This window comes from Tenrec ecaudatus, chromosome 1 (genome assembly GCF_050624435.1).
Source record: "Tenrec ecaudatus isolate mTenEca1 chromosome 1, mTenEca1.hap1, whole genome shotgun sequence".
NCBI classification, from domain to species: domain Eukaryota; kingdom Metazoa; phylum Chordata; class Mammalia; order Afrosoricida; family Tenrecidae; genus Tenrec; species Tenrec ecaudatus.
Window position 1 is genome coordinate 129,732,974 of NC_134530.1, and position 19,655 is coordinate 129,752,628.

The window sequence follows — 19,655 nt, forward strand, 5'->3', positions numbered from 1 at the left end:
GAAGAAAAGAGAAAAAAATGATTAGGGCAAAGACTGTACAGATGTGCTTTATACAATTGATGTATGTATATGTATGAACTGTGAAAAGAATTGTATCAGCCCCAATAAATTGTTAAAATAAAAAAATAAAAAATAGAAGCATTGTTATTGCCTTCAATTGTATTAAATTTGTATTTCATAACAGTGCTTCATGTACTAAATATACCATATATGTACATAGTTAATATATCACATAATAAATGTCATATAATTTTAGTATGACCACTTTGGAAAACAATTTGGCAGTATCTATTAAGATTTTGAATGGTTATATAACCCAGGCTCTCCATCTTTCAGAATCTATTCACACATTTGCTTAAGTACAAAGATGTTCATTGCAGTGATGTTTAAAAAAAAAGAGCACCGGAAAGAGTTTAAGTCATCACCAGCAGGAACAACACAACAACCGCACACTTTACTGATTCTTACAGACCAGAACTGTGCTTCATAGGATTTTCCTGGCTGTAACCTTTATGGACGCAGATCTCCAGACCTTTCTTCAGTGGCTTCTCTGTGGTGGTTTAAATCGACCACGTTTCGATTACTAGTGGCTTACAAACCACTGGAAACTCCATGCTCTGTTTTCTCCATAGTGCTATTACTGCTATCTTGAATGACGTTATTTATTTACCTCCTTTTTGTCAGCTAGGAAATTTACTCCCTAAGATCAGACGCAAGCAGAATGCATTTATATAATACTTGTTTGCTTAACAGTTCATTAGAAATAATAATTGCTTATCAAATAATAAAACAGAGCAGATGCCATTTTTTATCTTTAACAACATGAAACCACTAGAAAACTCTCATCAAGTCATGGATGTTTGCAGGCACAGATTAAGGAAGGCTCATCAGGTGGAACCTCTGAGTTGGATATCTGGAGAACCTGGGATGTGTTTGCATTCTCTACTGCTTGAAGCTATCAGCTGCCTTAATACTTGGATCCAGTATTGCTGCTGGGAGTCCACATGAAATGGATGTGTCTCCATTGAGGAAGGAGAGCTCACCATGGGAAACGGTCCTGACCAGAAGAACAGCAAGAGCGCCACGATGCATCTTCCTGGTAGGAGATAAAAATGCTGGAAGCAACCACAGAGCTGGGGGACTTGGCCTTTGTATGCATGCTATGTTTATCTGTACTTACTACGGCAACATTAAGGAGCAACGTTCCCAAGACTGAAGGAGTCCTGGTGGCAGCAGGATTATTCCTTGCTGCACGGTCAGCAGCTCTGAGGGAGAATGATAAGGCTTTCTACTCATGTAAAGAGTTACACTCGGGAACCCACACAGACAGTTCTACCGTGACCCATAGGTCACTATGAGTCCGAATAGACGCGATGGCAGTGGAGTTTGAGGTTGTTTTTTGGATCCCAAAGACTGTAAAATAGGAAAGCTGCTGTGGATACACAACACAGGAGGGATAAGTGTGCCTCCACTATCACTTCTAAGACCCGTGTAATAATCGCTTTCCCAGTCATTAAACTCTGGTTTTTATTTCTAACCTTACACCGCAGACAAGTGGTTCTTCCACGGTGTTTCAATGTTCAAATGAAAGCATAAAGACTGTGTCAGTCTAGGTAAACTAGAGAAACAAATCCCCAGAAACACATATGTATAAGAGAGTTTTATATATAGGATACATGTACATTCAGAAAGCATTCCAACCCGGTCCAGTCCAAGTCCATGTCTGACTTAGCCCATACGACCGACAAGGATCTACAAAGTCCTCCTCAAACTCACAAAACACATACAATGACGCCAAATGCAAGAGGATCACAGGCCAGTGGGTAGAAAGTCTTGGAATCCAGTGGCGATGGAACTATCTCAGTGCTGGAACGGGTTTCCCCAGGGCTTCTCCAGCGCCCAGAGCTGCATTGAGGTAAGTCCATGCGACTGCTCCTTAGAGATGTCACATAGGAAGTGAGCTGGCCAGCTGAAGCGGGGAATTGGCTAAGGCAGCTGCACCAGGTCTGACCATCAGCGAGCAAGAGACCTGAGAATCAGGCTCACCAACCCTTTTATCTCTCTGCTCTTTAATTAATCCCACATGTGTTTATTGGCCAGGTTGGCACAAAAACCTTAACTATCTCAAAGACAACAAATAAACATGGGAGTGGGGCAGGAGAGCCACAGTGCTCACTGCTGGGGGGTTATGTGTGAGAGGAATACTTGAAGCCAAGTACCCAATTTTCAACATGCACAAGTTAGTTTTTGTTGATCAATTCAAGGGAAAGAGTGTGCCCAAACCATTGCCACCCGGTCCCTGCTGGCCTTGAGGAGCCCCAGAGCTTTTCAGTTAAGGGAATGCCCCTGCTGAGCTCTCATGGGTCCTAGCAAAATACCTGCTTTAGGAAAAGCACATTGTCTTCAGGGTACATACAAGCAACGTCTCTCTAAGATGAAGAGATGGGAGCAATACCTCCCTTTAAAGTAGTTCTCCGATTTAGTGCTTGTTTAACCAACGGCACTTCCTATGTCTCAGACTTTTAAGATACATGCCCTACCCTCACCATTCTCTCTTTGCTCACACTTATCGAAAGATTTTTCTAATATTTCCCTTCTCTTTTTCCTTCCAACTTTTGTCAATCAGGTTTCCGTGCCTTTCTTTTTCTTTTTTTTTTTGGGGGGGGGGTCTGTTATAAAAGGCAGGCTCTGTTATTGCCTGGTTCAGAGTGACTCAAGACATTTATCCGCCACTATGGGGCCCAGTGGCAGGAGTGCTTCCTGGGACCCATTCATAGGTTGCCAAGTTTCTCGTTGAGGGCAATCTGTGACTGTGTAAGGTTGGCCAGGTAGGTCCCATCAGCAGGTGTTGATGTTGCTGTTGAGCATGGTCTCAATGTCATCGGGAACAATTTTGGGTACTTGTTTAACCAGGCTCATCAAGAAGCGGCCCACGGAATTGTGAGCCAACACCTTTGCAGACAGCAGCCCTCTGCATACTGCAGCACCATGCTTAGGGATCCCAGATGCGGGCGACGCCCCTCTGACGTGCTGCAAGTCACCTGAGAGCCCCATCACCCGGTTGGGGCTGAAACAGGTCTTCATTGTCAGGTCAACTCCGATGTGTTCGGTTTTGTGGTACACATACCTCACGGTCAGAGGTGTGAACATCACCCCCATGGTCCTCCGGGATACCCGTTAGTGTGCAGGCCAGGATGAGCTCATTTGGAGAGGCTTTCTTGTGCAATTCATACATGTTCTTTGCAAATTCCATGTCCACAGCCACCTCATCTTCAGACTCGTTGTGAGGCACGGAAAAGCAATTGGTCACTTCCACTGAGTGCTTGTCGACAGTGCCCAGCAGGGTCCCTATAACCCAGGCAGTGCCCTCGTTGTGTCGTTCGTAGCTGTCCATGATGGAGGAGGCTAATGAGCGGGTGCAGCTGGACCACGCGGCCGCCAGGGAAGGGCCCTGGGAGCGCAGGCGGCGGGGTCTGCCCTGGGGTCTGCGCTGGCGCTGGGGCAGGAACCATGGCAGGGGCGGGCGCAGGAACCAGAACCGTGGGCTCTGCAGCCACAGGACGCGGGCAGGAGTGGCGGGAGGAGCACTCGCTGGTGGAGTCGGTGTAGCCATCTTGTCGAAGAAGAAGGAGCCCGCGAGGGGCTGCGTGTCTTTCCATACAAAAGCTGAGATCAAAGAGGGATCATTTCTAAGTGTACATATTTCCTTTCAATTTTTTCTTATGGCTAGTCTTTCCAACTAGTCTATGAATTTCATGTGGGTAGGGACTATGTCCTCAGTATTGTTTTCCCAGGATCGCACATAGATACGTATCCTTGGTGTTCATAATGGGTTGAATATCTTCATAAAGTCCTTAGTTGTAGAATTATTTTGCACTTGGATTGTTACTATGGTATTTCATTGACTCAAAATTCAGTGAGTTTTGGGGGTTGGGTGGGGGCACAGTTGAATGTCTCTGACATTGGGGTGGTTGTCATAGCTTGGCTGATAGCATTCATTCTTCCTTAATGGGTCAAAAAATAACAGTATGTCTTACAATTGCTCATGTCAGGTTGAAAGAAATACAGCATTGCATTTTCTATCTTGCATGAATACAAACCAATATAAAATCTAAGTGTCTGAATTTATCAAGGTAGGCTGAGCGATATAATAAATAATCAGAACATCAGAGTGACATCAAATATTTATTCCTCAGGCCTGCTTCAATTTGCATGGGTCAGAGGAAGATTAAGGGGAGACACTGGTCAGATAGATTCAAAGGGACCTAAATGGAGTCCACGCCCCGATTGTGCAGTGGTAAGTGCTGGGATGCTAACCTGAAAGGGGGGTGTTCAAACCGAGAGATGAGTCTCTGCTTCCACAAGGATTTACACCCTTGGAAACCTTACGAAGGGTTACTGTGAATTGCAATCGACTTAAAGGCGTGGACTTTGTTGGGCTGCAGGTGGACATACACTGTATGCTTCTTTAGAAAGCAAACCCAGAGCAAAATCCCTCCAGATTCATTTTCTCTCAATAAATAGTGGTCTTGGTAGATCTCTCCAGAGATAGAGTTATACCTCGGTCCATGACAAAGTGATATTAGAAGCTCAATTTTCCTTCACATACAGAGAAAACAAAACTTAGAACATTTCAAACAGTTCTACTCCCACTTAAACTCTCCCTGGAACTGAGAATTTTACCCTTTCGAAGGAGTCCATTTTTCCAAATTTCAGCACGAATCCTTTCCCATCGGTGTTCACTGTTATTAGATTGTATCCCGCTAGAGCTGCCTGCTGCCAGTGGCTCCGTGGACAAGCGTCCAGGCTCTCTGTTCCCAACTGGATGGACAGTTTGGGACCCCACGCTAAGTCACAGTGAACTCCGTGGCAGTGGGTAGAGTTCCCTGCAGGGGGTGGGGGGTGAATTTCTCTCCGGAGAAGACAAGTTTAGTGGGTTGCTCCGCTTCTAATCAAGCAGATAGGTTTGGTTGGGGAGGGGCAATCTGGCTTCCTTGATCAATTTCCAAATCAAGGCAATCTGAGCGTCAATGCTTCCTTTTATTGTGTTGAGAACTGGTATTTCAACTTTCTGATCTAATTGTGTTAGAAGTCTATTTCATTGCCTTCCTTTTCCCTAGGTTATCACTAAAAACACACATGCATTTCTTCTCCAACAATTTGCCTCTCTATTTTATCTTCTATCTTTGAGTAAATTGTCCAAGTATGCCTTTGTCCGCCTGCTCTTGAAGTCTTTACTCCAGCACAACCTCCACTGAAGGTAACTCTATACATTCTGATTTATTCAAATCCAATCAGTGAGCGTTAATGAATTCCTAAGGGCAGGAGATCAATCATGTTCCATTTATATTTAATTAATTTCTTGTTGCTTCACTTGTCTTTTATAACTACTTTAAAGCATTGGAGAAGAGCATATGAGTGTGATTTGTCCTTATCGTAAGATATTTTCTCTTTTATTTCTATGACAGTCTCTTGTTTCCTCAAACGTTTTAGGACATGTAGAATAACGATATCTCTTTTAGCAAGAGAAGTTGTCCTTCTAAATTTTTCTCCTCACACATATACTCATTTCCTCTGAGGTAGAATTGATTCTATCCTCATTTTTGATATCAAATTATAATTAATTATAACAGTTAATTACATCTCTTTCGGGACGATGTATTCCTTTTCCACCTTACGCTTAGCACTATGCATAGTACAAAGATTAGATGACCCACAAATAAATAGGAATGGATGAATGAATGAATATAAGAAGCGATTAAACTAGAGAAACATAATTTGAATTAAAAAAAATTACAAACTTTCCCCATGGAATTTCTGAAGTGTCCTCGGAGATGTTGGACGTATCAAAAGGAGAATGACTGGCTAGAGGGGAAGCAAAGGGAGGTGTCAGATGAGTGGTGTTACGACACATATGATTCAGTGTTGCATAAACCAGCAAAAAGCCATGTCACTTCCATCGAATCAAATCTGACTCACGGTGACCCTATAGGACATGGGACTTACTCCATAGCGTGTCTGAGGCTGTATATTTTTATGGAATCAGATCGCTTATGCTTTTTTCTTTGAAGCAGTTGGGGTATTTGAGGCACTATTCTTTTGATTACTAACTCCAGTGCTTAACCCATTGCATAAACAGTGACCCTTTGGGGGAAAAGTTGTTAAATGGTATAATGTACCCAGGCCATAAGTTTTGGTATAGAGTCAACATCGACTCAGTGGTACAGTGAATTTGGATTTTGGTTTGGTTCCCTATATCTAAATGATGTGATACTTATAAGCTCCATAGAAAACTCAAGATAATACCCAAAGAAGGTTTTTATTTTTAAAACTTAGACTTGCTGTAATTCATAAATTATGGGCAAGACCTTTGTAACTCTATAACGCAACAAGAAATGGAGCTTAGAAATTATAGAAGTGCTGGAGTTACATTATAGAGAAAAATTTAATGTGTAAACAAATGACATCAGATCATGTTTAAATGCAGATTCTGATTCAGTAGGTCTGGATGAAGCCGGAAATTCTGCATCTCTGATAAACTCCCAGTTGATCTCAAAGATATTGCTCTGTGGGCCATATTTTAAGTTAGTTATAGGGACGTAGATGCTGGCAGAACAAACTTTAGAACCTGAGGCTCCACTAGTTACAGCATGTGTGTTTCACCCTTCAGGGAGCTTTCCAAAGAATCAAAGGTGACATTGTTTCTTAAATAAAATTAAGGACATGATGAAGGTTTACAGTGCAGGAAGAAGTATACCTTATGCCAACATATAGGTAGCGTCCACACTATGAATGGGAATTTGCACGAAAATAACCAAACAGTTAGGTAAGGGTCATCTAAAGCCAGCCAGCCAACTCTTGCTTTTAGGATCTAGTGTAGAGTGGACCTTTCTAGGAACAATGGGCTACAACAAGTGCAAGGGGAAATTCCATTACTTTTTAATTCAGTTTTCCATTTTTGTAGCCCCCTTCATATAAAAAATCATTTAAAAAACTTAGATACAAAAAATCTTTAACATAACAATACTACAATAAAAATGATGTTTAATGTCGATTAAAAGGTAGTACTTGGTTTTTGTTTGGCCTTTTTTAGGAACCATTAGATAGTGTGAGAAGCGCTGGTGATGTAGTGGGTATGCATCGGGCTGCTAACTGCAAGGCCAGCAATTCAAAACCACCAGCCGCTCTGCAGGAGAAAGATGGGGCACTCTGCTCTATCAGATCACTGTGAGTTGGCATCAACTCCATGCGATTATTTACTGTACGGAACAGGCCGGCAGCTTAAACTGTGTCCCTGGCCCTAGGTGGCAGGCTCCTGCTCCCCTCCTACTCGACTCTCACCTGGACTTCTCCTTACTGCAATCTCTGTCAATTGTGTACTCTACTGGGCCACATAGTGAACATCTGGGGTTGTGGTGAAGGTCAGGCTCAGGATGAGTGTGGCAAGCCTAACTGTGGACATTGCCAAAGTAATGCCCAAGCCAAGTGATGCAGAGTGAAGCCAGACCTGGACTGGCAATCTCCTGCCAAGCTGCAGGCTCCACTAGCCCAGACAGAGCCAACGCCAGTTCAAGTGTGCAATGGAGGGGCTCTGTTCACCCCAACTAGACGGTACAACCTCCCAGGCTTGTTGTTTCAAGTGCCAGCAAGGAGGTTCTGACCCATAGTGACCCTATGAACCACAGAAGGGCGCCTGACCCCACCCGGCGCCATGCTCACAACTGTTCCTCTGCTCGAACCCATTGTTGTAGCCACTGTGTGGACCCAGCTTGCTGGCTCTCCTCTCCTTTTGCTGCCCCTCGTGCCTAGGCTTGCTTGGTAATTGACAATACAGGGATGTAGGGGTAAGTGGAGGAGCCCTGGTGGAGCTGTTGTTAGGAGTCGGGCTGCTAACTTCAAGGTTAGCAGTTAGAAACCACCAGGTTTCCATCGGGTACAAAAACAGGCTTTCTACTCCCTTAAATGATTACAGTCTCAGAAAACCACATGGGGCAGTCCTACCCTTTCCCAGAGGGCGCTTGAAGTAGAACCAACTGGGTGACTTTACTTTACTTTACTTTCCGGGCGGGGTGGGTGTGGGAAGTGCCAGCCAACCGCTACAGACCTCTTACCAGTGAACTGTCTGTAGGCTCGTCCTCAAGAAAAGACATAGGGTCATCGATTAGTAACTGTGCATTGTCTCTTAGTGAGCGTCTGTACATTCTGATTTTATTTTAGCTTGTTATTTGAAGTTTGATGGTAATACTAACTATATGACTCCCAGGTGAATTTATCTAAAGGTTTATTCGTGAGGAAAAATTCCAAAGAATAGCACCTTGAAGTTTTCTGTCTGTACCATCTTGCTCTGACCATATTTTGGAGATTCTTGAACAACATGGATTTATGGGCACTGATCTCTAGGGCAATATAAAGTCTGAGTATAATTTACAATTGACCTGTGAACAACATGATATTGAATTTACTGTGTGGGCCCATAATAGCAGATTTTTTTTCTTGGTGTAACTGCCGTGAGCTCAACATGCTTCCAGTAATTCCTTGAATAGTGGTATGATGCTAATCAGCTCTGAGAAACAGTGCTCTGACCAGTATGATTACTGTCATGGGGCATTAAGTGAATGTGCGCAACACTTGAGCCAACCAGAGTAGAAATATCCACAGGTGAATGGGAGTGAGCAGTTCCAACTGGGGGTGTTCAAAGAGCACCTTATCTTAGCTGAAAAATATTGATTGAACTTCAAAGCACCTCCCCTCTCTTGTGTCAGAAATGTAGCTGGGCCTTTCAAACACATGTCAGTGGACCATAATCTGACCCTAAATTTCCAGAAACAAAAGGCATTAAATTATTGGGTTTGAGTTCAGAGTTTTCTGTCAATTTTATTTAGGCAATATTCTTTTCCCAAATACGTTTTGCTTCTGGGATTTGAATAAAGCTCTTAGACCCTTGGGCTCAATTTTCTTGCCTGTTCACACAGTAATTATTTTTTTTAAGCGGAAAAAGAATAAAAGAAACACTTTAAAATGTTCCTTAAGTGCTAAATTCTTAGATTTATGGATTCAATAAAAAAAACAGTGCCTCTTCAATTTTTCAGGGCTTGTGCTGATTTATATGGGTTTTGCTGGCACAAAATTAGATTAAAATTTTTTTATTGAATCTTGTCTGAAATGCTTAAACTTGAAGGGAGACTTCAATAGAGAAAATTCCTTCTCCCAATTCTCTCATTGTATTTGGCTTTCAGAAAGTAACGTGTAAGCCTTGACTAAGTTCATCTCTGGGCATACCCCAGTTTGCTCAGCTCATTCAGGGAAAGAGATTTCATACCCCATTCATGATCTTGGTAGAGATGGGTATTCTGTTTGTTATTCCAACATCTTGCCTCCTGATTTTTATTTGTGTAGATAAGAGCTTGAATTTTCCAGGACCCCAGCAGTTGAGCTGAACTCCTTGTGACTTACTCACCAATGACAGAATGTGAAGAGACTTCTCCAGTGGCTTTGGAAAACTGGTTCGTCGGAGCTCAAAATTCAAATTTGGGGTTGCAGCTTCCTGCTGCTCTAACCGTAGCCTTTCTCTGCTTGGTCCTGAGTTTCTTCAGATAAGCTCAGTTTGGCTTCCCGAAGTCCAGGAGTGTTTCATGCACCCGGATGAACATTGAATCAGGAGGACAATTAAATAGCTGAGAACAAGGAACTCAGGGAGCTCTGCCTTTCTTCTTTGTTTGAAGTCAGGAATTTTTCTAGGCCCCCCTCCCAGGGTGATCAAAACCCACTGGCTTTTACCAGTCAGTTGCCGACGACCAGCAAAGTGTGGAATTGGTTTCATTACCTGTTGAGATAGTTGGCGACAGTGACTCATGCAGGGGTGATGCTATTTGCTTTCTGTGATTTTCCTGCCATGCAGGTGGTTGGTTATTAAAAAAAAGTAGAAGAAGAAGAAGAAAAAGAAGTTATTTTCAGATATGGCTTGAAATAATATCACCTCTGTTGGGTTGCTTAAAGTAATAGGATACTGCGGGATAAGGAATAAGGGCCTTTGTTTCAAGTGGCAATAGAAAGAAGCCAAATAGTGTATAAGCAGATATACACAACTATGCATATACAGACAATCATGTATACATATACATACATTATGCTATACTTATTTATGACTAAAGAAATTAAACATAGCAAGGCATGTTTATCTATTTGGGTGCATTGATGGACTGTGATAGCTTGATTAATGTTACTTGAAATTTTCAATATAAAAATGTGAAAACTATTAAGCAGAGAGTTTGATGTCTATTCATTTCTTTATCAATGACATTGCTTACGCTACTGAGGCGGAAGCTCCCCAGGTGTTTGCATTTTCTTATTTACGCTTTTAAAAGAGTAAAGACTAGAGTTTTATAAAGTTAATTTTGGGTAGGTAAATTTAACGTGGTGTTGTTGAGATATACTGTGGCAAGTCACCAGCACACCTCTGTCAGTCTGCTGACCGGTGGTGCCTTGTAGGTTGTTGGGATGCTGGCAGCTAGAGCACATATGCTTCATCGTCAGCAAACCATGGGAGTTAAGTTTCTGTGGAACTTCCACTCTAAGACTAGATTATGACAAAGAGATGGGATGGCTACCTCTAAGGCATTAGCCACTAAAACCGTGAGGAAAATGGTGGCACATTGTAAGACGTAGTACAAAGACATGAGCTTCTCAGGTTGGAAGGCACTCAAAACATGACTGGGGAAAAGCTGCATTTTCAAAGTAGAGTCCACAGTGACGCAGATGGAGGGAAGCTTTTGGGACCTTTATTTGCTGATCAAGTATGACTTAAAATTAGAAGTAGTCAAAATATACATTAATAATTGGCATGCAAGAAGTATGAATCTAAAAAGACTGGATGTTGTCAAAAAGGAAAAGGAGCTGATAAGGTTCCATATCTTAAGCATTTGTAAGTTAAAATGGGCTGATATGGGTAACTTTGAATCAGGCAATCATATGGTTTACCATCCTGGGAATGAAAGTTCTGTAGGAATGGTGTCATTCGTCATTAAAGAAAAACCCCTTATCTTAAATTAAATGCTGTCTGTGATAGGATAATATTTATGCACCTATAATGAAGCTCTGTTAACATAACTGTTCTTGAAATTTATGTCCTAACACTGAAGGTAGTAATGAGAAATTGAAGAATTCTATCAACTTCTAAAGTCAGAAATTAATCATTTGATCAAGATGCATCGATAATTATTGGTGATTAGAATGCAAACATTTCAAACAGAGGAAAGATCAATATTTGGAATTATGGTCGTGGAAATGGAAATGAAGCTTGAAATTTGTATGATAGAATTTGGCAAGACCAATGACTTCTACTTATAAATACCTTTTTCTTAACATAAATGTTAACTATATACATGGACTTCACCAGATGGAATATACAGGAATCATATTGACTATATTTGTGGAAAGAGATGCTAGAGAAGCCCAGTATCACCAGCCACAACAAGACCAGGAACATCAATTACTCATATGTGAGTTCAAGTTTAAAGTGAAGAAAATTAAAACAAGTCCACAAGAGCACATGGACCTGAATTATGGGAATATCTTAAGAACAGATGTAATATTAATGACAGAAATGTGAGGAGTTGTGGAATGATATCAGGAACAGCATGTGTGAAGAAAGCAAGAGATCATCAAAAAAAGACATGAAAGAAAGAAAGGACCGAAGTACATGTAGAAGAGACTCTGAAACTTTCTCTTGAGCATAGAGTAGCTAGAGTAAATGGAAGAAATGATAAAGTAAAAGAGCAAGATAAAGTATTTCAAAGGGCAGCTGAAGAAAACAAAGTCAAATATTATACTGGAATGTGCAAAGACCTGGATTTAGAAACACCCACAGGAAGAATATAATTACCATATATACTCAAATATAAGCTGATCCGAGTATAAGCCAAGACACCGAAATTATTACCTGGGAAACCAGAAAAACTGATTGACTTGAGTATAAGCCTAGGGTGGAAAATACAGAAGCTATTGGTGAGTTTCAATAATCAAAACAATGAAAATAAAATGACTAAAAATTGAGACATCAGTGGGGTAATGTATTTAAATATTTATTTTAAATAAAAACATAAATAAAAGGACAATAAGTCAGTTAACATTAGTAAACCAGCACAGTAACTGGCAAATATGTTCAACCAAAACAATAAGGTATCAACAATGATACCTTAAGAGTACTATTCCCTGCTGCCCCACCCCAGATTAAGACTGCCTTCTTCATAGTCACTATTTATTCTTCGTTCCAGTCTCTCTTCGTAAGAAACTCATACACACACAAAAAAAACCCAACAAAAAATAATTCAAAAAAAAAAAAAAGAGTACTATTCCCCGAGCTCAATCAGCAACCAAGCTAAAATGTAAAAAGTTCAAATCCTTCAAAACTGAATTCCTCATCATCATCCTTATCCCAACGCAGAGCTTCAACTGGTGTGAGGTCATCATAGACGCTCTCCTCACTGAGATCGCCATCATCACCATCACTGCTGTCATTTTCATACAAAGCGCAGTCTTCACTGCCATCCATAGCATTACTAAGACTACATTTCTGGAAGGCACGTCGCACCATGTCTTGTCTTCCCATGCATCTCAAACCCACTCTGCTATTAACTCTAGGTCAGGCTTCATGAGATTTTTTCCTTTTGTTAGTTGGGCTTGACCAGATGACATCCATTCATGCCACATCCTTCGCACATGATCTTTAAAAGGTTTATTCAAATATACATCCAGAGGCTACAGTACAGATGTAAGTCCACCTGGAAAAATAGCTAAAGTAACTTTACTAGATTTTGCCAGTTTTTTTTAAAGTCATCTGATAGGTGGGCTCTGAACATATCCCAAACAAATAACAATGGCTGCTCCTGGTTGTCGGTTCCAAATTTCTTCCAGCCATTTTTTGGTTCCGTCTTCATCCATCCAGACTTTAACATAGGCACGCACAGTAGTTCTTGGTGGGAAATTTATCTTTCTAGGTAAGGTCTGTCTTTTAAAAATAATGACAGGACACAGCTTAGTTCCATTAGCCAAACATGATAGAACAATTGTTAAGTGTTTTTCTTTCATTTCCTGTGGTTTTGAGAAAAATACTTTTTTCTCCTAAACTTCCCACAATTCTGTTGCTTGGAAGATAAAAAGTCATGGCAGTTTCATCCATAGTCCCAATATCTGCCAGGTCATAATTATAAATCCTTCTTTGTTTTATAATAAATGACTGGAATGACATAATTTTTTCTTCAAGATCTTGTGGCAATTTCTGGGAAATCTTTGTTCTTTGTCTCAAACATAGTAGGCCAAACCTATTCATGAAGAGGGTACACCATCCTGCTGACGCAGCAAATTTTTCAATGCCTGGTGCTTTTTATTTGTCATCCTTAGCCATTTGTAGAGCCTGTATGTGAATTCCCACGCATGTTACGCAGTAACCATTTTGACGACACTCCATAACCCATTTATGCAATTCACTCTCTAGAGCCCCATAAAAAGACATAAAGCACGATGAGCTTTTTCAGCTTTTGGAATCTGTTCCAAGTCAGAGTTCATTTTCCGCCACTCCCTCACTTGCTTTTCGTCAACACAGAATTCCCTACTTGTAATACTGTTATTGCTCTCTTCTGCTCTTGACACAACCTTCATTTGGAAACCAGCCTCATATGATCTGCGTTTTGTTTTGGTTCAAGAGTATCAATTTCTAATAGGATAAAAAATCAAGACTCTGAAAAAGAACTTTCATGGTAATGCTGCCCCCCCCCACAATGTGTTAGCCTGGACGGGGCAGGGGATGCAGGATGTGAATTAACATAGAGACCAGAGGGGAGAGACAGAGCGCAGCCACAGACACATTCTTACCAGTTCAGCTGCCGGCTAAGTGAATCATTATGAGTGCTTCTGCGAATTGGAGCTGTCTACATCATAGGACGGCTCTGATTGGTTAGATGTGAGTAAAGAAACATTCGAAGCCCTGCAATGTCAGCGGGTCTTTGAATGAACAGCAGAGAAATGGCAATCACTGGGGTTCGGCTTATACACGAGTCAGTGGTACCCCAGCGAGGTGTAACAGCTCACTGCCCCCCCCACCCACCCGTGAGATAACAGGCACTCGTCCGTTACCTTGGGGGTGGGTGGGGGGGCAGTGAGATGTTACACCTCGCTGGGGTACCACTGACTCGTGTACAAGCCGAACCCCAGTTTTTCAGCACAAAAAATGTGCTGAAAAACTCGGCTTATACACGAGTATATACGGCATGCTTCAAGCTGAAAGAAATATAGAAAATAATTTAAGGTTTGAGTTGGGATCTGAAGGATTCTATGAACAAAACATCAAACAACAGAAGACGCACAAATGAAGATGGAAGGAATATACAGAGTCACTCTACAAAAATGACTGGTCAACCAGCCACCATTTCAAAAGATAGTAAATGATCGAGAACGAATGGTATAGAAGAAAGAAGTCTAAGCACATTGATGGTATTGGTGAAAAGCAAAACTTCATGAGTGGACAGAATGCCAATGTAAATATTTCAACAAGCGGATACTACTTGGGAAACACTCACTAGTCTGTGTCATGGAATTTTGGTGATAACTACTTTACCTACCAACAGAGAAGTCCATATTTGTACCCCTTTTTCAAACAGGTGACCCAATAGAATGCAGAAATTATCTAACAATGTCATTCGTATTACGTGTAAATAAAATTTTGTTGAAGAGAGTTCATAATCAGTTTTTTCAGTACATGGGATGGGTGCTGCTAGAAATTCAAGCTGGATTCAGAAGCAGACATGAAATGAGGGATATCATTGTTGATACCATATGGGGTTTGTCTGAAAACAGAGAATGCCATAAGAATGTTTACTTGTGTTTTATTTACTATGCAAAGAAATTCAACTATATGAATCACAAGAAGCTACAGACAACACTGGGAAGAATGGTAATTCCAGAATAGTTCATTGTGCTCATGCAGAATGCATACCTAGACCAAGAGGCAATTGTCTGGGTGGAACAACAGGACAATGTATGTTTTAAAATCAAGAAAGGTGTGTTTAGGATAACCACACGATTCTATCTGTTAGATAAGCAAATAATCTGAGAAGCTGGACTGAATGAAGAAGAATGTGCAACAAGATAGGAGAAAGGTTTATTAACGACCCTTGAGGTGCAGGCGATGCCACCTTGGTTGATGGAATTGAAAAGGACTTGGAGCACTTACTGATGTAGAACAAAAAGTAAAGCCTTCCAGCTCAAAGTCAAGAAAGCCAAGGGCTTCACACCTGGGTCAATTTTTCATGAGAAACATAAAAGCCTGACGCCAGTGATTGCATTTGCTTGAATCTACACTTAACCTTGATGGATCAAGCAGTCAGGAAGTGACCTGATGTATTGCATTGGACAAATATGATGCACTAGGCCTCTTCAAAGTGTTAAACAGAAAAGATGTAACTTTGAGAAATAATATGTTTCTGACCCAAGCCATGGTATTTTCAATGGTCTCATGTCATGTGAAAGCTGGACAATGAATAAGGAACACAGTCAAGAATCGATGCATGTGGGTTGTGGTGTTTGGAAGAATACTGCCAGAACCACAAACAAATCTGTGTTAGAAGATGTACAGCCAGGATGCTCATTGGAAGTGTGGATGGCGAGACTTGGTTGACATGCTGTCAGCAGAGTCTAATCCCAGGAGAAGACATCAAGCTTGCTAAAGCAGAGGGTCTGAGAAAAACCCTCAAGTTTTCAAGGAGAGGAATGGGCAGTGGCTGCTCTACTCGGCTCAAGCAAGGTAATCATTGTGTATGTGGCACAGGACTGGGCAGTGTTTCATTTGGTTGTATCTAGGGTCTCTGTGGGTCAGAATCAACTTGTCAGCACCTAACAATAATCGTGTAATAAGTAGAGTAGTAATACTAGGGTCTTAGTTCAGACATACATGGGGTGATTTCAAACAGAACTTGCTTAAACATGTCTCTTTGGTCACTGTTGCTGCAGACTAGTTCTCTTAGCAATACGCTTGTTTTATTCTTAAGACTCGACCACTAGCGTCAAGTCCATTCTGACTCATAGGTACCTGACAGGACAGATTGAAACTGCCATTGTGGGTTTCTGAAACTAAAACTCTTTATGAGAGCGGACAGCGCCATCTTTCTCCTGTATTAGTTTGATTAGGTTACCTTAAAAAAAAAAGTTTAGGCCAAACAGGGTTCCTTTGTGAGCCTGTTGGGCCAGTTAAATTCATAGCAGAGAGGCCACTTCTAAAGGTTACGATGACTGTTCTTTAGGTTAGTCTAGAGAAACAAAATCATGGAGACACTCATATATGTGTAAGAAAGAGGTTTATATACTAGGGCAGTTGAATATTGAGAAAGCACCCTAGCCCAGTCCAGATCAAGTCTGTAAGTCCAATGTTAGCCCCTATGTCCGATACCAATCTATAAAGTCCCCTTCGGACTCAAGATACACATGCAATGATGCTGAATGCAGAAAGATCACAAGCCAGTGGGTTGGAAGTCTTATAGATCCAATGGCACTGTAAACATCTCAGTGCTGGCAGAGGTCTCCACGTGGCTTCTCCAGGTCCAGAGTTCTGGCTTCATCAGAGTAGGTTCATGTGGGTTCTCCTCAGGGATGACTCATAGGGAGTGAGTCTTGAGTCTTGTCAGTAGAGGGCCACCAAGGCACTGAATCGAGAGAAAGGTCTTCTGCCTCCAAGGAGGAAAATCCAGAAATCTCAGGAGAAGGCCATGCCCACACAGAGTCCTCCTTGGTTATGTCTGGATTGACAGGCCAGACTCCACCCCTTCACTCATAATCCACTCAAATTAACACCCAATTACGTAACCACCACAGTCTCCAAATGGACAATCTTGGTAGATTTTCTCAAAGGAAACAGGACAGCCACAGAGCCTTATTACCTAGAAGTTTTAAAGAAATTGAAACTTCATTGATGAGCATAACTGGGGAAGTTGGAACAAAGATTTTTTTTTCCCTATCTCAACAGTGCAACTCCTGATTCTGTGAGGGGCAGCAGGGGCCGGCCTCCGTGATTCAGAATTTCAGTGGGAATTTCACCCACCAACTCCATAGCCCTGGTCTGTCTCTTTCAGGCTTCTTTTTGTTTCCAGAACTCAAAAGGAACACGATTTGGTCCCTTGAGGATGCCCAAACTTTGGCTTGTCAGTGGTGTAGTCCTTCATGGTAGAGTTAGGGAGATGGAAACATCACCTTCGGAAATGTTTCCCCTAGATAGAAGAAAGATCAAGATATTATTGTTTTGCTTTTTGATAATTTTGTTTAATAAGACTTTCTATGATTTATAGCAATGATTCTTGATTTTGTAGTTATCAAATGGATTTTGAACGTTAAAATATTGCTAAACCTTTTATATATTCATATTACTGAGTCAGAATTATGGTGTGAAATGAAACACTTTCAGTCAAACTTAGGCAGGAATGAAAAAATCTATGTCTTGGGTGAAAGTGTTTCATTTCAGACTTTTTCTGACTCAGTAATATGAATATACGTATATAAAAAGTTTAGCAATAACTCAGTGAGCACTTGTTGACACTTCTATTTCTTTCAATTCATTACTCCACTTCAGCTGTCCCTTTGACTTAACCAGTCAACAAGTATTCATTGACTTCTTGCCTCTCAGATGCCAATGAGACCCTGAAGAGCGATAGTTCTCAACCTGTGGGTCGCAAGCCCTTTGAGGGTCACGGGGTCGGCTGATTCATAACAGTAGCAAAATGACAGTGAGGAAGTAGCAATGAAAAGAATGTTATGGTTGGGGGGGGGGTCACCACAGCATGAGGAACTGTATTAAAGGGTCAAGGCATTAGGGAGGTTGAGAACCACTGCGGTAGAGAGTGCTGACTTCTGCAGAGGTCAGTAAGCTCCTCAAATGCTGATCTGATAAGTTATCTCTGTTTCCACATAGCCGCAAAACCCTGGCAGCCATCCTGAGTTCTAGATGAGGATTTTGAAGTCATCAATGAGCGTCTCGTTCCATTGTGCATAAAGCCGCTTTGGGTCAGAATCGACTTGATGGCACCTAACAAGGAGTCAGACACAGGAGTGCTGGTGACTTAGTGTCTTACATGTTGGGCTGCTAATCCAAAGGTCAGCAGTTCAAAACCACCAGCTGCTTCTTGGAAGAAAGATGAGGCTTTCTATTCCCGTTAGTCTTGGAACTCCATGGAGCAGTGCTTCCTGGCCCTACAGAGACTGCAGGGCACTGAGTTGAGAATGGGTCAAACGACAGGCCTCTAGGTGGCAAGGAGGTGGAGTTCTTCTAAGGAACAAGTGAATTAAAAGCTCTGGTAGTTGCCCACAGGCCCTCTGGTGCCTGCAGTTGCTGTTTTTCACAGCTCATTTTATCTCGGTTAATTTTTATGCTTAGGCTTCTACTGCCATGTAAAAAAACCAGAAAAGAATTCAAATTTACTCTGAGAGGTTATTACTGGCTTAATTTCATGAAATATCCTGACTCCTAAACTTTTTTCTTCCTTTCCTTGGCTGTTGTCAATGGATATTTCATAATAATCCAGGAGGATTGATTTTGCTGGAGGAACCAATTAGCCCTGTTGGCAGTTTTTCCTGTCTATGATTCTGTCTTCTTTTTTTTTAATTTGGTGGAAGGAGAACTTCTTTAGACTCTGAAGATTTAGGAAGTAAGATCTAGGAAAAGAGTGACATGATCTATAGTCTTAATTTAAGAACCTGTTTCTAGTGATCAATATGTTCATCAAAGGTGTAGTTTTTATGCTTTCGTTTTAAATATAGATCAAGAAGCACCTCTAACTCATTTATCTTCTTCATTCAACATTTAATTTATTATGCTTTTCTTCTAAAGCTAAAGACCATGGCTCGATTAGTTTGGGAAAGAGACCACTTTGAGGGCTGTTATGAACAGACCCTGGGACAGGAGGTGGCCAGTGTGAATGCTTTATTGGATTTTAGGTAAGTGATGCGGTATGCATACTCATTTAATAATCATCGGATCAAATTTCTTAAGGATATTTTCCTGATAATTAGGCAATTACTTGCTTCACTTATAATGAAAACATAGGAAAGTGAGTTTAAATACTTAGTGACAGTTTTAAACCTACACTGGTGTTGGCAGTCAGGAGACGATCCATTTGACTAAGTGGGTGTGTTTGTGCTAACTTTGTGATTTCAAGCAAGCATACCATGCACCATCCTAGGGGACTTCAAAGAGTTCATAGAAAAATGACATTGTCTTTTGGCTCCATTTATCCACGGACGTTCTGAAGCCCCCTTAGACAATTATGAGGATGTTGTGCCTGGCTCACTTACTATGCGTCTGCATTGACTCGCTGGTTTCAATGGTAATTTTTAGAAAAGGAAGATCTGTGTTTATCAATTTAATTCTTCGATGAGTACTTTTGGAGTACCTTCTCATTCCAGGCTCCGTACTAAGCGCTCATTTTGGTAACCAGCCTCAAAGCTCCTATCACCACTCCAGCCTTCGTCTTCACTCTCGTCAGACGCTGTCTTGTTGGTTCCAACAGTGTAATTGCTTGGTCCTGTGGCATCTGTGCAGTTCTACGTATGAGCTCTCTGTTGAGGCCATTGTGCCACTCCATCTTGTTGAAGATTTTCCTCCATTTGTTGGACCCTTC

At 41.4% G+C, this 19,655-nt stretch overlaps 1 pseudogene; it reads right to left on the reverse strand.

Annotated features, from left to right (window-relative positions):
* Nucleotides 1-2,771: 2,771 nt before the first annotated feature.
* Nucleotides 2,772-3,613, reverse strand: LOC142436939 (eukaryotic translation initiation factor 3 subunit F pseudogene; annotated as a pseudogene).
* Between the last annotated feature and the right edge of the window lie 16,042 nt (nucleotides 3,614-19,655).